The following is a 9,221-nucleotide window of genomic DNA, read 5'->3' as shown; positions in this document are numbered from 1 at the left end:
GAATCATAAAATCCCATAGGATCTTTGCATTATCATTTTCGATGATACCTTCTGGTTTGTGGTCATACCAATTTTTTGCTCTGTCAAGTCCATACTTGTTGCAAAGTGTCCAATGGACAAGCCTGGCTATATTGTCATGGCATCTCTTATATTCTTTCTGGGCTAGTGGCGTACATTGACTGGTAACATGCCATAAGATTTCACTGTTTTGTCCACAGATTCTGTACTTATCACTTTCTGATGTGCTGTCTATTTTGTTGCTTGCTCTTGGGCAGCACAGATTAGAGCCCCCAATTCCAGTTCTAAATCACTTTTAGTCATCCACAGCCATCTTTTTTCTCTGTCTTATCTTCAACATCCCTATGAAATTGACCATGCACTCTTCTTTACCCACCTATTTTCAGTTTCGTTCGTTTTCAATTTCTTGTACAGTGCTTTATCTTTGCAATCTTTCATCCTACACAAACCTGACCTTCTTACTTCTAGTAATAGCAGTTCTGTGACATTTTGTCCATGTTGTTTTCTTCTGCTCCAATGCTGTGTTCGCATCCAATCAATCCTCTTTTCCCTATTTTTCTTGGTATATACAGTCTGTCTGTCTCACTTTTTGGGTGGAGTATCCCATATCTAGTCAGCACCTTCCTTGTCTTTCTGTCTAAGCTGTTTAGTTTGTCTACTGTCCATGCAATTACCCTGCTCCATATCTAAGGGGTGAAACCGCCCAGGTGTTGATAGCTTCAATCTTATTCCATCCGTTTATTTATTATTATTATTATTATTATTTTATGTTTGACTTTTGTTTTGCATTTGTATAAGTTGGATCCAAGTCCACCCAGAGACCTCAAGATACAACAAGTTAGAAGTTCATGTAGGTGATATGCCTAGGGTACCATATATTTGAATTTGTACATAGTGTTGTTCCAGAGAATGTTTAAGAAACCATAAGAAAATTATGTGTTTGCTTTAAAATTTGAGATCACATAGACAGTATTTTACGTAGGATATGGGCAGTTCCCATGAGCACTATCTTTTGAACTTCAGCCATTTTGGGGTTTCCTGGTATCTGAGCTAGGTAGTAATCAGCCCATTTCGCTGTCATTCCCAGGACACTTATGACAATAGGTATTGTTTTAGTCTTCAGGTTCCACATTTTGCTAATTTCTATTTCAAGATCTTTATATTTGCTCAGTTTTTGGTAGGTTTTGACAGATACGTTTATATCGATTGGGACAGTCATATCAATGAGGAGGCATGATTTTTGTCTGAAGTCTTTCAGTATGATGTCTGGCCTATTTGCATCTATCTTTCTGTCAGTTTGAATGGTGAAGTTCCAGAGGAGTGCGATGTGATCATTTTCAAGTACTGGGGGTGGTTTGTGTTCCCACCAGTTTTTATCATGGGGCAAGTCCAGGTTTTTGCATATTACCCAGTGAATATATTGTGCAGCTCTATCATGCCTGTTGAGATACTCTGTAGGCGCAAGCAGACTGCACATGGAGACAAAATGATCGATGGTTTCATTTTGTTGTTGGCATATACAACATAATGGGGAGCTGCCATTCTTTAATATGTTGGCCTGGTAGTTCTTTGTAGGTAGGCATTGATCTTGGGCTGCTATGATAAACCCCTCTGTTTCTGATTTCAAGCCAGAGGCCATTAGCCATTGATGGGTAAGGGCTTTGTCAATATCTGCATTATTCGCTCTCTTTGGGTATTTGCCATTGAGAGGTTTTCCATGCTTATTATTATTATTATTATTATTTTACTTCTCAGAGCTCTCAATCTCACTTGCTCCGGTTAATTGTGTGAGAGCATACAGCAACCAGTAGTATATTAAAGGTAATTTAACTTTACGCCATTTTTCAAGGTGTTCCCCAATGTCACATTCTGCAGTATCTGTGTGACGGGTATCATACAAATCACAAACAGCAATGGTGAATGGTTATCTCTTGGAAATATGCCTCTCTTGATGTTAACCCTCACCAAAAATTCTTCACATGATGTTGACTCTGTATTCCAGTTCTTCATTAATCTCCTGATAAAATTTTGAATGTTATCAGACTCTTTTACCAGCTCAAGACTTTCTAAAATCCAAGAATGGGGAACCATGTCATTCACTTTCTTCAATTGATCCATGCCATACCCAGATTAGTACATCTTTTCTTGCAGTTATTCAGCACTATTCTATTTGTCAGAAGTTGATCTTTTGTCCCTTGGTTTTTCCTCCTGCGTCCCTTGTGTTCCACTGGCAGTCTGTCATTCCTTTCCACAATTAGACATTATTTCTGTCATCAACTTCCACATCAAGGGTAGACAGGAGATAGGCCAGTAATTATCCATTGTATTACCTTTACTGGGATCCTTTTGGCAAAGAACCATTTTACCTGTGGTCAAACACTTTGGAATTTCCACCCCATTGTTGATCAGTTTATCCATTTGCACAGCTACCGGTTTGTGTAATGCTGAGAAATTTTTCAGCCTTGTGTGCCATCTGGCTGTGGGCATTTTCGGTTTGGGATCTTTGTTGTCTGCTTGGTCCCCATTTCAGTTGTTATTTTTATATTGCTGTTTCATTTCATATTTTTCCAATTCCTTCAACCATTCAGCATCTTTCTTACCCTTTCTTCTATTATCCAAGATGTTACTCCAAAACCTCCTACTTTCTCCAGCATCTGCTTTCTCACTGCTTTTAACCTTTCCATTCAGCTTCTGATAAACCTTTGTCTGATCCTGTTGGAACAATCTGTTGATTTTAAATTATTCAACTCTTTGGTCATATTTCTTGATCTTTGTTACTTTAGCCAGCAGTCTTTGTTTCAGTTCTTTAAGGACTACATTTAACCACCTTTTTTTATCCTATACCTACATTCTAGTTCCTGATATTTCTCCTTCCTCTTGATTTCATCTTGATTTCTTTCTTTCCAAAATGTTGATATCTACTCATAGTTTGTTCATTGATTGCTTTATTCTTCTTTTCCTCCAAGGCTTTCTTCTACATTTCCTCTTTTATGGTTTGTCTTGAGGCCTACTTTCTTTCCTGTGTAGGTGACACAAGCTTTAATCAATCTATTTGTTCCAGTTTATAATATTTATCTTAATTTTTTTCAATATCTTATTCACCTTCTGAGTTCATCCCCTGAGCAAAATTCTATCCATTTCCTGAATCCTTTTACTTCCTTGTCCAGATTTTTCTCAATGATACTAGAGATTCCGTCGATCATTCCTCTGTTCTCATCACTCAGTCCTTCCATATTCTCAAGACCTAAACCAGTACAATCCTCCTAAGCACATTTATTGAGCACAACCTTGTCAACATTCTTTCTGCCATTTCAACTTCACTCATGTTTTCAACCGTTACCCTCTTCTAAATCTCATCAAACTCTAACACTGTTAGCCATCCTTTCTTCCTTATGGTCCTTGCCTGGTCACAGAGTCCCTGTCCCATAATATCTAACCCCTGCATCTCCTTCCAAATGTCCTGCATTCTCTTTCTATATCCTCTTATGTGCTTCCCTTCATCATCAACAGGTTAACTCAAAAAATAACATTCAAAAATGAGTAAATATAATAACAGACCAAATAGTAGTGGTTTCAAATAGCAGACACGTAGCTGGAACAATTTGAAATGACATAATTCTACTGAATCTTTGGAAGAAGGGTGCGAGTTTGAAAATTAATGCTTTTATATCAATGTAAATAGAAACATTGACGAAGTTTCAATTCCTGGTTCAAAACAGTTTCTATCACTGGAATGAAAGATTTTAAATTAAAAAAAAAAAAAAAGAAATATTGCAAATATTACAGACAGCAGATACATAGACAATTGATATAGGATGGTGTAAAAACAAAACCCCACTTATTTTGGATTAATAACAACGAGGTGCCCCGGATCCTAGATAATTATTTTGTTTGCTTACACCAATATATTTTTATTTGTAATAACATTCCATGACAGATGTGTTCATTGCTTTAATCCTTGTTGTTGTTGTTTTTATTATTATTATTATTATTTTGATTAGTAGCAGAAGTAGTCAATTATTATTTTTGTTGTTTGGAAATTTTTGCAAGTTTGTGACATCCGCTTGTCCCATGTTCACTTTCTTGTTTTATCTTCTGTTAGTCTGGTTTTTTTGTTTTAATTCTGTATTTACGCTTTTACAAATTTATTCCTTGGGAGTATGACTGCTGCCGCTTTCTTATTTATCAGTACTTCTCGCTGTTACCCCAGCAAAAGAAGCCAGTAACCAATTAACAATGAGTGAGTGTTTACAAAATCTAAAATATCCAAAAATAACCTTGTTTCTTTTTCACCCCAAAGTAAACAGGGTAACAACACTGTGTTATTTCAAATTGTTTTAAAATTATCTGACAGCAACATTTTCCCTTTAAGTATGAAGATGGTAATCCAAGCCTCCATGGAGAAACTCTGAATATATCCACTCTCACCAAATTACAAGTCTATTACTACTACTACTACTACTGCTGCTGCTGGTTTCAAATTTAGGCACAGGGCTATCAATTTTAGGAGGAAGGGGTTAGTTGATTATACTGACCCCAGTGCTCAACATACTTGTATTATCAATCTCAGCAGAATTTGAACTCAGAACATAGAGCCTGAAGAAGTGCTGTTAAACACTTTGTCTGATGCACTAACGATCCTAACAGCTTACCATTTTAATATTTAACAACAGCAATAATAATAATAATAATAATGAAATAGCTGTTTCAAATTTTGGTACAAGGCCAGCAATTTTGGGGTAGGTGGGTGGATGGGGCTGGCAAGTTGATCCCCCCCCCCCCAAGTGCGCTACTGATACTTAAAGGATGAAAAGCAAAGTCAACCCCAGCAACATTTGAATCCAGAATGCAAAGATCAATGAATTATCATGAAGCATTTCACCCCGGTTGCCAATGATTCTGTTAGTTCAATAATAATAATAATAATAATAATAGTTTATTAGCTACAAGGGCCAAAGACAGTGGATACAGTACAAGGGCTAAGTAAAATATAATGGGAGGTTTATATTAAGTAAAAAGAAAGCAAATATAACAAGACCACACAGAGAGCACAAACCTCTGTCAAGGCAACACCAACGTCTTCTCAATGATTAGCCAGAAATGATTTTTAAAATGAGAATATCTGAAATAAACTTGACTGCTCTCACTAACGAGTATACTAAAAATGAACCCGACCACTCTCAAAAATTAAGTAAAATAACAGGGAAAATAATCCAGAATCTTTGTCCGGTATCAGATTCAAAAGATGAGAGGGGTTAGGGTTACACTTGCATGACTTAAGCTTTGAGACAAGTATATGACTACTGGCAGGATCAACCAGGTATCGTCAGAGGGAAAATCCCATACAAAGACTTCAATTAACCTATTATAAAGACATCAAGAGTGCCCTCACCCCCTGTTCCTATTTCTTGCTTCCTGTTTACAATCACATATTCAGAAAAGGTTCATTTAGCCATATCAATCTTATTGTATACAGGGGAGATAGAACGAAGTTAGATAGCATTATATGTAATGAAACCAGTGGTGCCTGCCGTAGATACAGAGGTAAAGACTGGAATAGGATACAGAGTGTTTGTGACAAAACAAACGGGGTGAACACATGGTACAAGGCTGACAAATATCAAAGAGTGATGTTTGTAGAGGCCACAGCCCATGGGGAACTAGCCCATAGATTTAGGAAAGTTCTGAAGGTGACCAAACTCAACATTAAGATCGTTGAAAAGCCAGGGAGCGCCATCATATCACAATTATGTAGGACGTACCTCTTTGAGAATACCATATGCACTAATGAGAACTACATGATATGTAAGATTAACCCTTTACCTTTAGAACTAGAAATGTAATCCACAGCATAAGGTGCATAGAGGGTGCTTGTAAAGACAACAACATGACATACATTGGTGAGACATCTGGAAGCATTGTGGAAAGACTAAATGAATATACAGTCCTCCATACTCTACCAACATGGAGACACACTGGATCAACTTGACATCTGCATTTTATCCAAGCACCTGAAGGACCCAACACTCAGATAAATACAGGAGTACATCCTCATAAATGAAACATCTCCTGTACTAAATAGGAGATACACATAAAAAGTAGTGATACTCCAATACCCACTGTATATACATACACAGATTTGTTAGTAGGCTGTTATGTAGGCAAATATATATATATATATACTTGTAATTAACACCCTTGTAATTAACATCCTTGGTTAATCCAATTGAAGTGGTATGAAAGTACTGTTTCAGAAAGGTTTGGATCTACAGGTAAATAGATCCTTGCTAAATCTGGTCGGTAACTCACTCATCAACAGCAGGAAGAATGATGGTGGTGCTTTCTGACTATATATATATATATAGGTAGGTAAATGAATATGTAAATAAACAGATAGGCAAGTAGATGGATAGGTATATAGGTAATACAGACAGACAAGCTCACACACACACACACGTATGCAAAAGGAAACAGAAACACATGACCATATACACACATGCACACACACACACACACACACAAGGACACATGGAGACACGGATACATAGTCACACAAACCAATACACATAAACACACACACACAAAAGGAGACAGAAGTATGCACACAAATACACATACATACATACAAACACAAACATGGGCAAACAAATATGAATATGCAGAATACATACAAATATAATGCATATATATATATATATATATATATATATGCACACACACACACACATACATACATACTTTTGTCAAATGTAAACATAACAGGCTGGATATTGTTGTTTGGGGCAAAGGGGCAAAGTTATGTACCATCATAGAGGTCAGCTGCCCTACAGATATAAATATCTCTTTGAAAATCAAAGAAAAAGAGGATGTCTATGAACAACTGCTTCTATATCTAGACTATGAATTTATATTCATACCAATAATAATAATTGGAGCACTAGATTTTGTTAGGCTTAAAGGAGAATCTGGATAAACTAGGATTTTCAGTAAGAGAAATCGACCGGCTAATTTGTACGTTACAAGAGTAATCTGTGAGTGGAACAGTAAAAATATGCAAGATTTTTCTCAAGTTCCAAATGTGAATTTGTCTGTGTTAGCTACATTCCAAGGATGGAACCTTGTCTCTTTGTTGGAAACCGGCTCCCTCCTCAGTAGAAGATTTATAATAATTAAAAGATAGAAGGGACATACACATGTACAAAAGTGTAGCTTGATCAAGGAGATAAACTATAGAAAGGTGTCCATATCTGCTTACCATTATTGGTGCAGTGATCCCAGGTATCTCTGCAGATACATCAGCCTTAGTGCATGCTTTCCCAAAATCAATGATGGCATTCAGAGACCCTCCCCTTCCCTGCAATGGAATTAGTGTGTGTAGCAGATGGTTCTCCTGACCAGTAAAACCTGTCCCTTCTACAAAAGACAAAAAAAGGATGCAGACTCATTCTGTCAAGTGTTTTATGGTATTTATGGTACAAGACGTGATGGATCAATGGTAACAAAGCACCAAGGTTATACAGACATCTGCTACTTCCACCCAATCTTTCACAGAACATCCTCTGAACCAATTCCTGAATGAGACTAGCCACCTTGCTTACCACCACTTTTTAAGGTTTCTCCACCTAGGGGTATGGCTCGAATCAGCCATGAGCACCTTAACCAGAATTTCAGTCCAGTAGCAGAAGCTACCTCTTGCTAATATGTGCTTGTTTCTTTAGCTGTCAAGATGCAACACCAATCTCTTCATTAATATATATCATTACAACTTTGTAATGTTCCTCTAGCATATTGCTGATTTTCTTGATTTCTGATGTGGCTGACATTATCCGCTTATTTAGATACAGCTCTCCTATGCCCTAGTTCAAGAATGCTTCCTTTCAAAGTTCCCTGCTTCCAAAACAATAATTCTAGCACCAAAACATAATGTCGATGGGAGAGGGAAAATCTTTGATGTACAGACTGCATAATACAAAATGGTTCTAAGATGTGACCATTTTGCTTGATCAAAGAACAATGCTGCAATACTTTATAGCCATTCAATTTCTGAAAATGGGACCAAAACTAACTGTTCCAATGACAAGGAATGTATAAGTTTGCATCTTTATCTGCACTACTGACAGCATACACCAACCTCTTGTCAAGAATCATTGTCAAAATCTTCAACTCTACATATAGCAGTCATGGGCCAGAAGTTGTTAATTATGATACCTTGTTTGGCTCCTTCCTTGGCTGCATCACCATTCTCTGGCTCATGTGACTCAGAATGCTTTTGACCAACTGCCATCTACAGCAGACAGCTACCGACACAGTAGCAAAATGACATGAAGCTCATTGGCAGACTATTCAATTCCAACTGTTCATACTTTGAATAGAGGCTCAACATACACAATGAAATCAGTTTTTCACTGTACTCTGAGAACCTAATCAAGAGTCATAGTAGACTGTCCAGGTAGTCATTGAAATCATCATCTCTGACAAAAATTTCTGCAAACCACTTCTAGAAAACCACTTGCATTTATCTGGAATCAGATAACATGCTCTCATTGCAGTCTGTCAAATATCTAATTGTAGATTTGCCATTCTCTACAAGGAAAGGCATGTTAGCTTCCAATACCTGATCTTCATTGACTGTATATATCACAAATTTGTTGTCCATACAGCAAACTACTCAAAAATAACCTGCTGCTGTAATTTGTCCAAGTCTATTTTGGAGTATTATGGAAATTTAGACAATATCTGTTAGACAGTTGGAACTGATTGTTCGGGTGTCCACACCCTGTCTCCTGTCAGTGACTCTCACATAATATCTGTGGACATTTACAAACAATAATGAGCACCAGCTACTCTGCTTCTGTTAAGATGTACATGGTCACTAGTCAGAAAGCACCACCATCATTCTTCCTACTATTGATGTCTAGGATGAGTGAGTTACCGACCAGGTTTAGCAAGGATCTATTTACCTGTAGATCCAAACCTTTCTGAAACAGTACTTTCATACCACTTGAACTGGATTGATCAAGGATGTTAATTACATTGTTGACCAGAATGAGAACATTGTGCTGTCCTTATATGCACATCGATGATATAAGTCTGTCCAATTCTTGACATTATCCATGCACATAATTTTTGGTTTTATTTTCCTTTTTCCCCACTTATTTTGTATTCTATTAAAAGTTTCTGAATTTTTTTTTTTTTTTTTTTTT

This window comes from Octopus bimaculoides, chromosome 16 (assembly GCF_001194135.2).
Source record: "Octopus bimaculoides isolate UCB-OBI-ISO-001 chromosome 16, ASM119413v2, whole genome shotgun sequence".
Taxonomy (NCBI): Eukaryota; Metazoa; Mollusca; class Cephalopoda; order Octopoda; family Octopodidae; genus Octopus; species Octopus bimaculoides.
Note: the sequence above shows the minus strand (reverse complement) of the source record.